Source organism: Arachis duranensis, chromosome 1 (assembly GCF_000817695.3).
Source record: "Arachis duranensis cultivar V14167 chromosome 1, aradu.V14167.gnm2.J7QH, whole genome shotgun sequence".
NCBI lineage: Eukaryota > Viridiplantae > Streptophyta > Magnoliopsida > Fabales > Fabaceae > Arachis > Arachis duranensis.
Genome location: NC_029772.3, coordinates 5749425 through 5755581, shown reverse-complemented (window position 1 = coordinate 5755581; position 6157 = coordinate 5749425). Strand labels below are relative to the sequence as shown.

Below are 6157 nucleotides of genomic sequence, written 5' to 3'. Positions count from 1 at the left end.
GTGAAAAACCCAATTTTCCAATCTATCGTTTTTCGCGGTTTCTATCTCTCTCTCTCTATCAATATATGCTTTGTGCCCAAGGCATAAGGATAGGAAACGGTAGGTCAATTCAAAATTGAATAGTGTTATTTATCTTTTTTTTACTGTCATTAATTTATAATTTATTAGGAAAAAATTTAAAAATTAAAAAATAATTAGTTTAGGATTTAGTTTGGTGAGCTTTTAAGAAAAAAAATTTTTTGAATTTTTTTTTAAATTTTATGAAAAAATAAAAGTAATTTTATCTTTGAGTATTTTTTTTAAATGAATCAAATTTTAAATTTCAACTTATTCTAGTTTTATATTTTTAAAAAATAAAAAAAAATCATAAGATTGTTATGAGATCTGAATTTCAAAAACCCTATCTTCGATCACCTGTTTCTGAAGATTTCTTAGTGTTCTTCATCCTCTCTAGGGTTTTTAGTGTTCTTCTTTCTATCTTAATTAGAGCATGTTGAAGCGTAATTTTATTCTTCATTTCATTGTCTTATTTGCAATGTCTAGTTTAAGCTTCAAGATTATTATAAGCAGACATTAATATTGCTTTTTAGTTGTGGCAGAGAACGGTTGATGATAATTAAATTAGTGATTGACGGAGTCAAACTTTTCAATTCTGTGACATTATCTTTATTTTTGCATGTTTGCTCACTTTTTTAGCTGATTTTTATTTGTATTTTTTTATTAGAATATAATTAGGATCAATTAGGATTATCTAATATATCTAAATATTTAATATAAAGACGTAATCTCCTATAATAAATATTCAGATATATTAGTTAAGGCAGGAATCCCAACATTTGGCCCATCTGTGGAGGCTGCAGCCTTGGAAGGTTCTAAGAATTTCATGAAGCATTTGTGTGACAAATATGATATTCCAACTGCTAAGGTCTGTTTTCTCATTGATCAGATCAGTAATTGATCCTTATTCTATTGGAATATTTCTGCTTCTTTGTGCATGATTTTTTCATGCATTGTTTCTAATAAGTAGTCTCATTTCGTAACATTCTGATTCTAAGAGGATTACTCAAACCTGTATTCTGTTGGTTTTTGGATGTGTTATTTCTTATTAATCCTGGATTAATTAATGCAGTACAAAACATTTACAGACCCATCCGTTGCAAAACAATATACTCAAGAACAAGGAGCTCCAATTGTTATCAAAGCACTGGCTGCTGGAAAAGGAGTTACTGTTGCCATGTCACTGGAAGAGGCGTATGAAGCTGTAGATTCAATGCTAGTAAAGGGTGATTTTGGTTCTGCAGGTTGTAGGGTCATTGTTGAGGAGTATCTAGAGGGAGAAGAAGTATCATTTTTCGCATTGGTTGATGGAGAAAATGCAATTCTACTTGAATCCGCTCAGGACCATAAACGAGTTGGTGATGGTGATACGGGGCCTAATACTGGCGGCATGGGTGCGTACTCTCTCCAGCTCCTATATTAACCAAGGAACTTCAGTCAATAGTAATGGATAATATTATCACCCCGACAGTGAAAGGAATGTCAGCAGAAGGTTGCAAGTTTGTTGGCGTTTTGTATGCTGGTCTTATGATTGAGAAGAAATCTGGAATGCCTAAGTTAATCAAGTATAATGTGCGATTCATTGATCCAGAGTGCCAGGTCAGTTAAAGTCATGAGATGCTTGTTTGCAACACAACATGATGATCATAGATATTCACATAATGCTATGTTTATGTTACTAATATTGAGGCTGTGTTGTTAATTGATGTATTTCATTTTCCCTTTGGGAATTTTAAACAGGTTCTCATGGTTCGGTTGGAGTCTGATCTGGTACAAGTCCTGCTTACGGCTTGCAAAGGAGAGCTCAGTGGGGTATCTCTGAACTGGTCACCCGGGTCAGCCATGGTTCTGTTTTTTCTCTTTTGAGCAGACCTATAGAAAGTATACTGATTGATTGATATGCATTTTAATATTTTGTGTACAATACTTAATAGGCCTTTAGCCAGTCCAGTGTAGTAGAGTGGTATCGATATGGATTTTAATATCCCCCCTCCTTTTGTAACAAAATTTTCAGGTTCTGAATTTGGTTTTACTTAGATCATTGGAACTATCCGAGATCCGAGATCTTTTGAAGCAATCACGGGTAAATCCTGCTGGGAAGGATCTATATGACCAACATGTTAGCACTGTGATTCAATCTCTTGTTGAAGAAGACATTATCGTCAAATTTTTAGTCCAGCTGGATAAATTGATTCAGTTGCTGGAAACTCCGATATTTGCTTATCTTAGATCGCACCACCAATCGTTTCTACCAAACCAGAACATTCAACTCGGAAGAAGCACTGATACCGCAGAACCAAACGATTTCGTTGGCGCCATGAACACTTCTTCATCTCCTCATTCCTCTGCTGCTGCTGCATTTGAGAGTATTGGCATGCGGAATCCAAAGAGGTTTGCTGCACAATTGTTGCCAGACTTTGTGGCCTGAATAAACCATATATATTTGATGCACTCTAAAGAAATCATGAACTGATTTGCAGTTATTAGCCTAGTATGCCAACACCAAACACTTCATCACATTCCACTTTGGCTATGTGAATTATTCATGGTATCCACTTACCCTTTTCCAATAAAAGAGGGAAAAAATCTTGAAAATATTTCATTAATGGAAAATAATTGTAACCTGTATGAAAATATTCATTCTTCTATTCAGCCCACCTACTTTTAGTTTAGTTGATATTATTACTCATTTTGATACAAACAAGATTTGTTCCACAGGCAGCTAAGGAGGGAATTCACCCAACTAAGCTGAAGGATTTTTTGACAGAGCAAACAGGTTGATGGCAGAAAACAGTAGCCAAAAGGTTTAAGAAAGTAGTGGTGATCTTGTGAAATCCAGAAAGTAATAGCTTAACGCTAGGAAATTCCAGTTACAAGTTAGAAATACAGAACTAGAATTACATGGTTTCAGTAAAGGTGTCATCCCAAGTTGAAGGGTCACAAATTAGCTAACAACTTGGTTATGGCTAGGTTTTCTCCCAAGTGGTCTACAAAGATCAAAGGATGTCATAATTCATATAACCTGGATCAAGAAAAAAATATTTCTAGATTATAATGTTAAAAAGTAACCTTAACAATCTGATCCTTTTACAAGCTTTCAACACCCCCAATGGAGGGGAAAAAGATGAGGAAGAGGAGAAGAAGAAAAAAAAAAACAAAATTTAGTGAAACAAAGAAGAATTAAGTAATGGTTTTATACGTAATTAGGTAGAGGTTATAGTTTTAACTTTTAAGTCCTTATGAAACCAGACGTTTATGACTCACTGTTAAGATGATGCAATCTCAACACATCATGGAATTTTGGTTAAATTAGTTGGCCCTTAGTAAGCTCGGCCTATGCTAATATGCTCATTAATCACTTCTGCGGTGCTATATGCATGTTCCTCAACCCCTACGAAGAACTTCTACTATGCTTGGTGAATGCTATGGATTCTAAGTCGGTGCTAGAATTACCTGTCCCGGATCCATTTTGGGATCCACAAGCTGACATTTCTCTTGAGAAACTGCATTCTTTACTGTACATCCAAAAGTTTTTGTGATGTACACATTTGGCGGCGGACAAAACAAAAGAGAACACTAAAATCAATTTCATAAATAAAGAAAAGAGTGAAGTACTAACCCGGTCCTTGTCAATTTTCAAAAATGACAACGCGACCCCTCAAAATAAAATCGATCCAATTCGGTCCTGTCTCCGATTTTCGTCACACGAGGCGGTCCCCATGCGTTTTTCTCTGGCTATTTCGGTGCGTGACATGTCATATGAGGTGGATGGCGTGTTCAGTCAGTGCTGAGATAGAGAAGTTGAGATGGACAGGGGCTAATTTGTCTTACCCAGTCACCATATAAACGACGTCGTTTTAGTGGGAAGCAACGTTTCAGTTGCTTTTGAAAAAGTGGATTTCCTCCTCCAGCCTTCACATTTACAAGAAAACCCTAACAGAGCCATGAGCAGCAGCAACGAACCACCGTCAAGTTCCATTGATGGGAGTAGAAGAGAAGTTTTTAAAGATGAAGGCAGAAGTCCTCTAAGTATATCTGCAGGAAGTGTTGCTGCGCCGAAGAAGAAGAAGAAGTTCATTGCTCTACGATGCCGGTGTGGGGCGCATGCTATTTTGTTTCTCTCTTCAACAGAACTGAATCCTAACCGGTTATTTTTTGGATGTCCACACTTCAAGGTAATCTGAAATTTAATTTAAGTTTAGTTGATTTTAACTCGATGTGATCTAGTATTTGAGCTGTGAGTATATTCTACAGAGCACAAAATCGCATTGTAAATTTTTTGCATGGTTGGATGATTATGTTGCATCGTTTGAAGAGTTTCCCAAAAATTCTCCTGATATAGAGGGTTGGACGCGAGATCAAAGTCAGATTCCTGATGCTGCTGGTGTTGATGCTAGAAAACTGAGGGAACTAGATGCTAGAGTTAGTGGATTAGAATTGGAAGCTAAAAATTGTAATGCCAATAGTGGTTCTAGCGGCGTTAGTGTTAAAGCTTTGGTAATTGCTTTTGTATTTGGAATTGTGATCTCCAAATTTTTGTAAGGCATATGAGTAGCAGGAACCTTCTGTGATACTAGGTTCAAAGTGTGTCTTATTTTTTAAAAGTGTATGTTGTTTACATTGTAAGTTGTATTACTTTAGAAGTATGTACGTTGTTTCAGATGAGATTATGATTTGATTCAAGAAAAAGGGTCTGTTACTACTTTGATGAATTCTGGCAGCATGTAGTCATACAGATTTCTTACTGAAAAATATTGGATAAACAAACCCAAAAGATGCTTTATATAAAACATATACACAAAACACTTAAAAGCTTCCAAAATATTTTCTAGATTGTAAACACTGACACTTAAACTAATAACAAAAGGAGTCATTCTTATCATCTATGTCAACAGCAACATATCAGATATCAAGTCATTCTTATCGAGATCTTTTTTATTTTCAGGTACCTGAACCTCTTTAGAGATTTCATCAATAGTTATGTCTTCGGATTCCCTTTGAGTATTTGACTCTATATTGTGACCATCATGATTGATTATCTCTCTTCTTTTCCAGGAATTTTTATCCTTAGAACCGATTAGTGGATTGCTTTCATTTGCACTAACAATTTGACCATCCAAATACTTATTTTTATTCGTGTATTTGCAGCTGGAATGTGAGATTTTGTCACTCTCTTTAGGTTAGTAAATGCGTCTGACAATTAGTTTGTAATATTTTGCATATAAATTCATCTTTGTACTTCTATTTCACATTATGTCTATTGTGGCCAAAAGTTGAAATAAAACAGCACTAAACTACTACTCATAGTGAGACTGAAGCCAATATCCAACTTAGTTTTGCCATCAATTAATATACATCAAACTGGTTAGAGACACAGAGCTACACTTTCTAATGTAATGTGGTTGCATGTACAAGGATACTGCTATTTTCTTGAATGTGTGGATAAGTGATTATGGACCGAAAATAAAAATGTTAGAGAAATTAGAGAGTAGAGTCAATTTTCCTGTAGGATCTCAAATAGGAAGTTACTGGCTATGTTCAGTGACCACTTGCCTTTAATCACGCATTTATGAATACAGTTACAACTTTTTTATTAATTTATTTTTTCCTCTGAAAGAAACATAATAATAAATAGAACATCCAAAATACAATAAAAATGATAAACTTCCATACTTCTATTCACTCGGAGGAGAGGAAGGCAGTTATGCTGCGCAACGGTGTTGCTCGGTCCTTCGCGGTGCTCACGGCGGCGTCTTCCGAGGCTATGCACGATGGCGGCTGTTGCGGGTTGCGAGGTGGCACCGTTGAGAGATGAGAATGTCCGAGAAGCAAATCCGTGCAAATAGGGGAGAGGGTTGACAGTTTTTAGTTTTGTATTATGAAATCCTTATTTGGGTTGAATTTGAAATTTGAAATAAATAATAATTAATTACATTAGTTATCATTTGATTTTAATTACAAAAATATCCCCATTGTACATATTGATATTGTATAACAACTACATTAGCTCTCCATACTTTTCTTTATTTTAATTCTTTGTATTTAACCCTGGAATAAGTTTATAGATTTATTATTTATTTAATTTTAAATAATTAAATTT

General features: G+C 35.2%; 1 pseudogene; it reads left to right on the top strand.

The window, feature by feature from the left end:
- Window positions 1-490: 490 nt before the first annotated feature.
- Window positions 491-2485, top strand: LOC107470663 (phosphoribosylamine--glycine ligase-like; annotated as a pseudogene).
- Window positions 2486-6157: the final 3672 nt, after the last annotated feature.